Here is a 10,939-nt window from a genome sequence, read left to right as displayed (position 1 = left end):
AGCTTGAGCTTTACACGTGCAGAGGCTTCTCTTGGAGTTGAACACCACATTGTAACGTGTTTTTGGCGTTCAACTCTGGTTCGTGATGTGTTTCTGGCGTTTGACTCCAGAATGCAACATGGAACTGGCGTTGAGCGCCCGTTTGCGTCATTTAATCTCAAATAAAGTATGGACTATTATATATTGCTGGAAAGCTCTGGATGTCTACTTTCCAAAGTCGTTGAGAGCGCGCCATTGGATGTTTTGTAGCTCCAGAAAATCCATTTCGAGTGCCGGGAGGTCAGAATCCAACAGCATCAGTAGTCCTTTGTCAGCCTTCTATCAAAGTTTTGCTCAGGTCCCTCATTTTCAGCCAGAAAATACCTAAAATAACAGAAAAACACAAAAACTCATAGTAAAGTCCAAAAATATGAATTTTACATAGAAACTAATAAAAACATTCCTAAAAGTAGCTAGATCCTACTAAAAACTATCTAAAAACAATGCCAAAAAGCGTATAAATTATCCGCTCATCACAACACCAAACTTAAATTGTTGCTTGTCCCTAAGTAACTGAAAATCAATTAGGATAAAAAGAAGAGAATATACTATAAATCCCAAAATATCAATGAATATTAGTTCTAATTAGATGAGCGGGACTTGTAGCTTTTTGCTTCTGAACAGTTTTGGCATCTCACTTTATCCTTTAAAGTTTAGAATGATTGGCATCTATAGGAACTCAGAATTCAGATAGTGTTATTAATTCTCCTAGTTAAGTATGTTGATTCTTGAACACAGCTACTTTTATGAGTCTTGGCCGTGGCCCTAAGCACTTTATTTTCCAGTATTACCACCGGATACATAAATGCCACAGACACATGACTGGGTGAATCTTTTCAGATTGTGACTCAGTTTTGCTAAAGTCCCCAGTTAGAGGTGTCTAGAGCTCTTAAGCACATTCTTTTTGCTTTGAATCATGACTTTAACCACTCAGTCTCAAGCTTTTCACTTGGACCTGCATGCCACAAGCACATGGTTAAGGACAGCTTGATTTCGCCGCTTAGGCTTGGATTTACTTCCTTGGGCCCTCCTATCCATTGATGCTCAAAGTAATGGATCCTTTTTACCCTTGCCTTTTGGTTTTAAGGGCTTTTGGTTTTTTCTCCTTGCTTTTTCTTTGTCTTTCTATTTTTTTTGTTTTTTTGTTTTTTTTCGCAAGCTTTGTTCTTCACTGCTTTTTCTTGCTTCAAGAATCAATTTTTTTTTTATTTTTCAGATCATCAATAACATTTCTGTTGTTCATCATTCTTTCAAGACCCAACAATTTTAACATTCATAAACAACAAGACAAAAAATATGTACTGTTTAAGCATTCATTCAGAAAACAAAAAGTATTGTCACCACATCAATATAATTAAACTAATTTCAAGGATAAATTTGAAACTCATGTACTTCTTGTTCTTTTGAATTAGGAACATTTTTCATTTAAGAGAGGCGAAGGATTCATGGAATTATTCATAGCCTTAAGACATAGTTACTACATACTAATGATCATGAAGTAGAGACACAAAACCGAAACAAACATATAGCATAGAAACCGAAAAAAAAACAATAGAGAAATAAGAACAAGGAATGAGTCCACCTTAGTGATGGTGGCACTTTCTTCTTGAAGAACCAATGATGTCCTTGAGCTCTTCTATGTCTCTTCCTTGCCTTTGTTGCTCATCCCTCATTGCTCTTTGATCTTCTCTAATTTCATGGAGAATGATGGAGTGCTCTTGATGTTCCACCCTTAATTGATCCATATTGTAACTCAAATCTTCTAGAGAAGTGTTGAGTTGTTCCCAATAGTTGTTGGGAGGAAAGTGCATCCCTTGAGGCATCTCCGGGATTTCTTGGTGATGAGCTTCCTCATGCGTCTCGTGGGATCCATGAGTGGGCTCTCTTGTTTGCTCCATACTTTTTTTAGTGATGGGCTTATCCTCCTCAATGGGGATGTCTCCTTCTATGATAACTCCAGCAAATAAGATGAGAAAAAGCTAGCCTTGCCATGGTGGATGACTTTTCAGCTATTTTGTAGAATTCAAGGGAGATGACCTTATGAACTTCTACTTCCTCTCCATTCGTGATGCTATGAATCATGATGGCCCGATCCACAGTAACTTCGGATCGGTTGCTAGTGGGGATGATGGAGCGTTGGATGAACTCCAACCATCCTCTAGCCACAGGCTTGAGGTCCAGTCTTCTTAATTGAACTGGCTTACCTTTGGAGTCTCTTTTCCATCGAGCTCCTTCCACACATATGTCCATAAGGATTTGGTCCAACCTTTGATCAAAGTTGACCCTTCTAGTGTAGGGGCGTGCATCTCCTTGTATCATGGGCAAGTTGAATGCCAACCTCACATTTTTCAGACTAAAATCTAAGTATTTCCCCCGAACTATTGTAAGATAATTCTTTGGATTTGGGTTCACACTTTGATCATGGTTCCTAGTGATCCATGCATTGGCATAGAACTCTTGAACCAATAAGATTCCAACTTGTTGAATGGGGTTGGTCAGAACTTCCCAACCTCTTCTTTGGATCTCATGTCGGATCTCCGGATACTCATTTTTCTTAAGTTTGAAAGGGACCTCGGGGATCACTTTCTTCTTGGCCACAACTTCATAGAAGTGGTCTTGATGTGCTTTGGAGATGAATCTCTCCATCTCCTATGACTCGGAGGTGGAAGCTTTTGTCTTCCCTTTTCCTTTTCTAGAGGTTTCTCCGGCCTTAGGTGCCATAGATGGTTATGGAAAAACAAAAAAGCTATGCTTTTACCACACCAAACTTAGAATATTGCTTGCCCTCGAGCAAGAGAAGAAAGAATAGATGAAGAAGAAGAAGATATGGAGGAGAGGAAGAGAGGATTGTGTTTCGGCCAAGGAGGAGAAGAGAGGGTTGTGTTGTGTAAAAATGAAGAAGAATGGAGGGGTTAATATAGTGGAGGGAGATGGGTTAAGGTTCGGCCATATTGGGTGGGTTGGGTGGGAAAAGGGATTTTGAATTTTAAAGGTAGGTGGGGTTTTTGGGGAAGAGTGGATGGATGTGAGTGGTGAAGAGGTGATGGGGAAGAGAGATTGAGGTGATTGGTGAAGGATTTTTGGGGAAGAGTGTTATTGGATTGTGTGAAGTGGAGAGAAGGTGAGTTGAGGTAGGTGGGGATCCTGTGGGGTTCACATATCCTAAGATGATCCTGTGGGATCCACAGATTTTGAGGTGTCAAGGATTATCATCCCTGCACCAATAAGGCGTGTAAAACACCCTCTGCATGCAATCCTGGTGTTAAACGCCAGATTGATGCTTGTTTCTGGCATTGGACGCCAGCTTCATGCTTGTTTTGGGCGTTCAACGCCCATTTGCAGCATGTTTCTGGCGTTGAACGCTAGTTCCATGCTTGTTTCTGGCGTTCAGCGCCAGCTCTCCTCAGGGTGTATACCTGGCGTTAAAACGCCAAGATGCTACTGGTTTTTGGCGTTCAACGCCAGATCCATGCTCTGTTCTGGCGTTAAATGCCAGCCAGATGCTCCTTACTGGCGTTTAAATGCCAGTAAGCCCTTCTTCCAAGGTGTGCTTTTTCTTCTTCTGTTTTTGATTCTGTTTTTAATTTTAGTATTTATTTCGTGACTCCACATGATCATGAACCTAATAAAACATAGAAGAAAAATAAAAATAAAAATAGAATTAGATAAATAAAAATTGGGTTGCCTCCCAATAAGCGCTTCTTTAATGTCATTAGCTTGACAGTGGGCTCTCATGGAGCCTCATAGGTGATCAGGTCAATGTTGTAGACTCCCAACACCAAACTTAGAGTTTGATTGTGGGGGCTTTGTTTGACTCTGTATTGAGAGAAGCTTTTTATGCTTCCTCTCCATGTATACAGAAGAACACCCTTGGGTCTTAAACACAAGGTAGTCCCCATTCAATTGAAAGACTAATTCTCCTTTGTTAACATCTATCACAGCTCCTGCTGTAGCTAGGAAAGGTCTTCCAAGGATGATGCATTCATCCTCCTCCTTCCTAGTGTCTAAGATTATGAAATCAGCAGGGATGTAAAGGCCTTCAACCTTCACTAACATGTCCTCTACCAATCCATAAGCTTGTCTTACTGACTTATCTGCCATTTGTAATGAGAATATGGCAGGCTGTACCTCAATGATTCCCAGCTTCTCCATTACAGAGAGTGGCTTAAGATTTATGCCTGACCCTAGGTCACACAGAGCCTTTTCAAAGGTCATGGTGCCTATGGTATAGGGTATTAAGAATTTACTAGGATCTTATCTCCTTTGAGGTAAAGTTTGCTGAACTCATGTATCTAGTTCACTAATGAGCAAGGGAGGTTCACCTTCCCAAGTCTCATTACTAAACAACTTGGCATTCAGCTTTATGATGGCTCCTAGATATTGAGCAACTTGCTTTCCAGTTACATCTTCATCCTCTTCAGAGGAAGAATAGTTTTCAAAGCTCATGAATGGCAGAAGGAGGTTTAATGGAATCTTTATGGTCTCTATATGAGCCTCAGATTCCTTTAGGTCCTCAATAGGAAACTCCTTCTTGCTTGAGAGATGTTCCATGAGGTCTTCCTCATTGGGATTCACGTCCTCTCCTTCCTCTCTAGGTTCGGCCATGTTGATTATGTCAATGGCCTTGCACTCTCTTTTTGGATTCTCTTCAGTATTGCTTGAGAGAGTACTAGGAGGAGTTTCAGTGATTTTCTTACTCAGCTGGCCTACTTGTGCCTCCAAATTTCTGATGGATGACCTTGTTTCCCTCATGAAACTTAAAGTGGCCTTAGACAGATCAGAGACTATGTTTGCTAAGCTAGAGGTGCTCTGCTCAGAATTCTCTGTCTGTTGCTGAGAAGATGATGGAAAATGCTTGCTATTATTGAGCCTATTTCTTCCACCATTATTAAAGCCTTGTTGAGGCTTTTGTTAATCCTTCCATGAGAAATTTGGATGATTTCTCCATGATGAATTATAGGTGTTTCCATAAGGTTCACCCATGTAATTTACCTCTACCATTGTAGGGTTCTCAGGATCATAAGCTTCTTCTTCAAAAGATGCCTCTTTAGTACTGTTGGATGCATTTTGCCATCCATTCAGACTTTGAGAAATCATGTTGACTTGCTGAGTCAACATTTTATTCTGAGCCAATATGGCATTCAGAGCATCAATTTCAAGAACTCCCTTCCTCTGAGGCGTCCCATTATTCACGGAATTTCTCTCAAAAGTGTACATAAACTGGTTATTTACAACCATGTCAATAAGTTCTTGAGATTCTGCAGGCGTTTTCTTTAGGTGAATGGATCCACCTATAGAATGGTCTAGTGACATCTTAGAGAACTCAGATAGACCATAATAGAATATATCCAGAATGGTCCACTCTGAAAGCATGTCAGAAGGACACCTTTTGGTCATCTGTTTGTATCTTTCCCAAGCTTCATAGAGGGATTCACCATCTTTTTGTTTGAAAGTCTGAACATCCACTCTAATCTTGCTCAGCTTTTGAGGAGGAAAGAACTTTGCCAAGAAGGCTGCGACCAGCTTATCCCATGAGTCCAGGCCATCTTTATGTTGTGAGTCCAACCATGTTCTAGCTCTGTCTCTTATAGCAAAAGGGAAAAGCATGAGCCTGTAGACTTCAGGATCTACTCCATTAGTCTTAACAGTCTCACAGATCTGCAAGAACTCAGTTAAAAACTAGTAGGGATCTTCTGATGGAAGTCCATAAAATTTGCAGTTCTGTTGCATTAGAGCAACTAGTTGAGGTTTCAGCTCAAAATTGTTCACTCCAATGGCAGGGATTGAGATGCTTCTTCTATCAAACCTGGAAATAGGTGTAGTATAGTCACCAAGCATCCTCCTTGCATTATTATTTTCGACTGCCATCTCTTCTTCCTTTTCAAAAATTTCTGTAAGGTTGTCTCTGGATTGTTGTAATTTAGCTTCTCTTAGTTTCTTCTTCAGAGTCCTTTCAGGTTTAGGATCTGCTTCAACAAGAATATTCTTGTCCTTGCTCCTGCTCATATGAAAAAGACGGGACAGAAAATAATAATAGGGATCCTCTTTACCACAGTAGAGAGATTCCTTTATGTTAGTAGAAGAAAAACGGAATAGAAGAAGGAAAAGATAAGAATCCAAAAACAAGGGTGAAGATAGGTTCAGATTCTTTGAGATGAAGAGAAGTGTTAGTAAATAAATAAATAAATAGAAGGAGATGAGAGGGAGAGAATTCAAAAATTAATTTTGAAAAAGGGTTAATGATTTTTGAAAATTAAAAGAAGAATTAAAATTAAAATTAAAATTTAAAACAATTAGTTAATTAAAAGAATTTTGAAAAAGAGGGAGGTAATTTTCAAAAATTAGAGAGAGGAAAGTAGTTAGGTAGTTTTGAAAAAGATAAGATATAGTTAATACAAACAAAAAGTCAACTAGTTAGTTGAAGAAGATTTGAAAATCAATTTTGAAAAGATAAGAAGTTGGAAAAGACATTTTAAAATCAAATTTTTGAAAAAGATAAAAAGATATGATTGAAAAAGATTTAATTAAAAAGATATGATGGAAAAAAATATTTTGAAATTTTTAAAATCAAAATTGATTACTTGACTAACAAGAAACTAAAAGATATGATTCTAGAATTTAAAGATTGAACCTTTCTTAACAAGAAAGTAACAAACTTCAAATTTTTGAACCAATCACATTAATTGTTAGTAAAGTTTTCGAAAATTATGAAATAAAGATAAGACAAAGATTTTGAAAATCAAAGTTGAAAATTTTCGAAAAAAAAATGAAAAAGATTTGATATTTGAAAAAGTTTTGAAAAGATAAGACTTTGAAAATTGAAAATTTGACTTGACTTATAAAAAATAGCTAAGTTTTAAAAATTTTTTATTAAGTCAACTCAAGTTTTCGAAATTTTGAGAGAAATAAGAAAAAGATCTTTTTTTGATTTTTAAATTTTTAATGATGAGAGGGAAAAATATAAAAATGACTCAAAACATGAAAATTTTTAGATCAAAACCAATGATGCATGCAAGAACACTATGAATGTCAAGATGAACACCAAGAACAATTTGAAGATCATGATGAACATCAAGAACATATTTTTGAAAAATTTTTGATGCAAAGAAAACATGCAAGACACCAAACTTAGAAATCTTTAATGCTTAGACACTATGAATGCAAAAATGCATATGAAAAACAACAAAAGACACAAAACAAGAAAACATCAAGATCAAACAAGAAGACTGACCAAGAACAACTTGAAGATCATGAAGAACACCATGCATGAATTTTCGAAAAATGCATAATTTTTAAAAACATGCAATTGACACCCAACTTAAAAATTGACACTATACTCAAACAAAAAACACAAAAATATTTTTGAATTTTTTTTGGATTTTATTTTATATTTTTCGAAAACATATTTTGGAAAAAGGAAGTAATGAATCCAAAGTCCTCAATCAGAATTCCAGGAATCATATAATGTTAGTCTAAAGCTCTGGTCCAGGAATTAGACATGGCTTTACAGCCAACCAGGCTTCAACATGTTACATGAAACTCTAGAATTCATTCTTAAAAACTCTGAAAATTTTCGAAAACAGGTGATAAATTTTTGAAAAATTTTTGAAAATAAAACAAAAAAGAAAATTACCTAATCTGAGCAACAAGATGAACTGTCAGTTGTCCAAACTCGAACAATCCCCGGCAACGGCGCCAAAAACTTGGTGCATAAAATTGTGATCTCTAACAATGGCGCTCAACTTGGTATGCGCGTTTATAACTCAGCACTTTCTTTACAACTTCGCACAACTAACCAGCAAGTGCACTGGGTCGTCCAAGTAATAAACCTTACGTGAGTAAGGGTCGGTCCAAGTAATATGGTGACTTTTCTGATGTGCTTCCTTATAGTTTCAAGTTGATCCAACTTCTTTTTGCTTTTTAATTAAATACTAATTGGTGTTTTTTTAACTAAAAGCCTAATAAATTCATACATCATACACTATATTATATATACATTAGTCAATATAATCAATGCACATTTTTTTTATTTAATATTTACTTAAGTCTAAGTCTATTTTTGTTCAGGTTTTTGATAGTTATCTATCCACTATTACTACCACTTCTTTTATTCTGCTGCTCTTATGATACTGCCTTGTTCATACTTTGTTTTCTTAAACTTTCAACTATTTTTAACTGTTTCTTGCCATACGCTACCGACATTACATATGATAGTTTGGGCTGTAGAGTTCTTATTCTTTTCATACTGCGTTTTCTAAATACTACTTGTAAATATTTTTTAGACTGCAGAATGTAGAAGAAAGTAAGAAAAGGACAATACAGGATTAACATTCTGAGTTGCTTGCTCATGTCTTTTTAAAGTGATTGCTGTGGTCAGAAAATTCTATGAGAAAAAAGAGGGTTGAATATGATATATTCTATTATTTTGCATATATTCTATAGCAAATCTTTTAGGCTAAATAATATTATTGGCTGTGTGAGTGATTATTGAACAATGCAAGAATATCTTCATTAATTGATTTTGATCAATCTAACATTAAACTCTTTTATTTCTAGCTAATTATGCAACATTACGTCACTTATAGTTATTTTATGATGAAGATAGAATTACATATATTACCTAGCTACTATTACATCTAATATTGGCAAATATTATTATGAAATTAAATAGCACTCTTTTTAATTTTTGTTTATCTTAGACATGATTTCAGGGTTTGTGTTAGATGTTTTCCCGACCCATTCCCAGTCAAGAGTAAGACAACTCATAAGAAAAGTAAAATAAAAACTATTTGAGAATGCACTTTTCCTTGTCTTTGTCGTCTCTTAAGGAAATTTAATAATTTAATTTAGCATGTCAAATAAATGAGGCATATAGCAAAAATTAATTAATTAATTATTGAATTATTAAAAAAAATAAAACATAGGCTGACAAGTGTTAGGGGCCACTCTCACCCTGGTTGAAGATGAGAATTAAAATTCTCAAAAGAGTTTATATTCATGTATTTTTTATGTTTTAAAATAAGAAAAAAATTTAATTCTGAAGAGAAATTTAATTTTATACTTTTTAACAGGCTTTTGATAGTTATCTATCCACTACTACTACTACCACTTCTTTTATTTTGTTGCTCTTGTGGTATTGCTTTATTGTTGTTGTGGTACTAATTATCTACTGCCGAATTGCTATTCGCTACCGCTGCTACCTTTCTAATTCTGCTTTTGCTGCGCTACTACTTTGGTGCTGTTGTGGTACGAATTAAGACAGTATTTAAGGTTAGTTCATGTGAATTTAAATACATCTATTAATTTGTTATTAATGTTATACGGATAACTTAAGTACTTTTCTGAGGCACTCACTTCAAGACCTTGTTTAAGAATTGTTAAAATTTAATTTTCTTTGCTATTTTATGTTCAATGCCTTCAAAGTATTTTGGAGACTTGAAAAATATTGTCTCTTAGTTAATTAGGAAGCTAGACTTGCAGTTAGTGAGACTAGCAGTAAGGACTTCAAACTAGAAACTTAACTATCTATTTGAAATATATAGGTTTTCGATGGATGTGTCCAAGGATTAGATGGATACACCACGTCATGAAAAAGAATATCAATTCAGTGTAGAAAAATTTTTACACTTTACTTTTTCATCAACGGGAGTTTCTCAAGGGGAAGAAATTCAATGCCTATGTGCAAAGTGCTGTAATAGAGTTTAGTTAAGGAGAGCTGACGTGTATGACCATCTAATATGCAATAGATTCATAGGTTGTAATATCATCAACCTTCCTTCTTTCCCTTTTAATGAAAATGTTTTAGTAGGCTAATGAGTTGCTAAGCTCTTCTTTCATGTAAAATGCCAAGATTCCTTACACGTTTTAAAAACAAAAACAAAAAGAAGAAAAAAAGAGAAAATGTACTAATACCTTTCATCAAATTTATGCAATTTCTAGCTCTAAATTTTATATGAAGTTTTGTTGAACATGATGTTTCAGTTCAAAGTGTGACACCTGTGTTACTTAGCCAACAGATCCATTGCTTTTAAGCTTTTCTGGTTCCTCAAACTTTTTTCTTTATACTTATTATTTCATCAGTTTGTAACTCAATAAAAGTGCTGGACATGAGTCCATATTTTATTTCTTTTTTCATTTTTTGGTTTGATATAAGATGCACTAACACACAATATTTAAAATTATGTAGGGTAGTGGTGAAAATAATTTCGCTCACAATGGATGACCAGTAATCATAAAGTTTCATATTTTGTAATAAAGTGTAAAAAAAGTAGATAATGTAACCCATGTTGGAATTGTAATTCATGTAATTAGGGAATTGCTGATGGAATTGTCATGACTTTGATTTTTGGTATTTTGTTTAACTATATACGATTATTTAAATAGTCATATACGTATGTATGTTCAGTTCTTAGCAGACACCAATAAAGATAAAGCAATTCACACTAAAAAAATATCAAGGCATAACATCTCTATTGCATCCATATCTAGAAGGATTTTTTTTTTTCTTTACATGAATAAAACCAGAAATCTGAAAAAAAAATTGCCGCTAACCTTAAGTACTTCTAATGTACTCCCACTATAGTTAACTACCATAATCAGTCCTCTATTAAAAAAATACATAATCTAAGTGACAGACATGAAAAAATACTTTATTCATATTTTTTTCTGTCTCATAGTAGAATTGACAAAGAGAAAAAAAATGAAAGGTACCTGAAGCAGCTAGAATGAAAGCGATTTCATTCTTGCTCTTCTCCTTCGCCTCAACTTTATCATCTAGAGACAAAATCGCGGCTTTTTCAGTGGAGACCTTCGAAGTATAGAGGCAACCTGAATGAAGTGGCTAGTTTACATTTGTCACACAGTTAATAACTTGAAAGAAAGCACAACACCAAGCACGCAA

At 35.2% G+C, this 10,939-nt stretch overlaps 1 non-coding gene across 1 annotated transcript; it reads left to right on the top strand.

The window, feature by feature from the left end:
- Positions 1 to 5,407: 5,407 nt before the first annotated feature.
- On the top strand, positions 5,408 to 5,514 carry LOC130938585 (small nucleolar RNA R71). The gene has a single exon (XR_009069745.1). It is a non-coding gene; the product is annotated as a small nucleolar RNA R71 (small nucleolar RNA).
- Positions 5,515 to 10,939: the final 5,425 nt, after the last annotated feature.

Source organism: Arachis stenosperma, chromosome 6 (assembly GCF_014773155.1).
Source record: "Arachis stenosperma cultivar V10309 chromosome 6, arast.V10309.gnm1.PFL2, whole genome shotgun sequence".
Lineage (NCBI taxonomy): Eukaryota > Viridiplantae > Streptophyta > Magnoliopsida > Fabales > Fabaceae > Arachis > Arachis stenosperma.
Note: the sequence above shows the minus strand (reverse complement) of the source record. Positions and strands in the feature narration are given on the sequence as shown.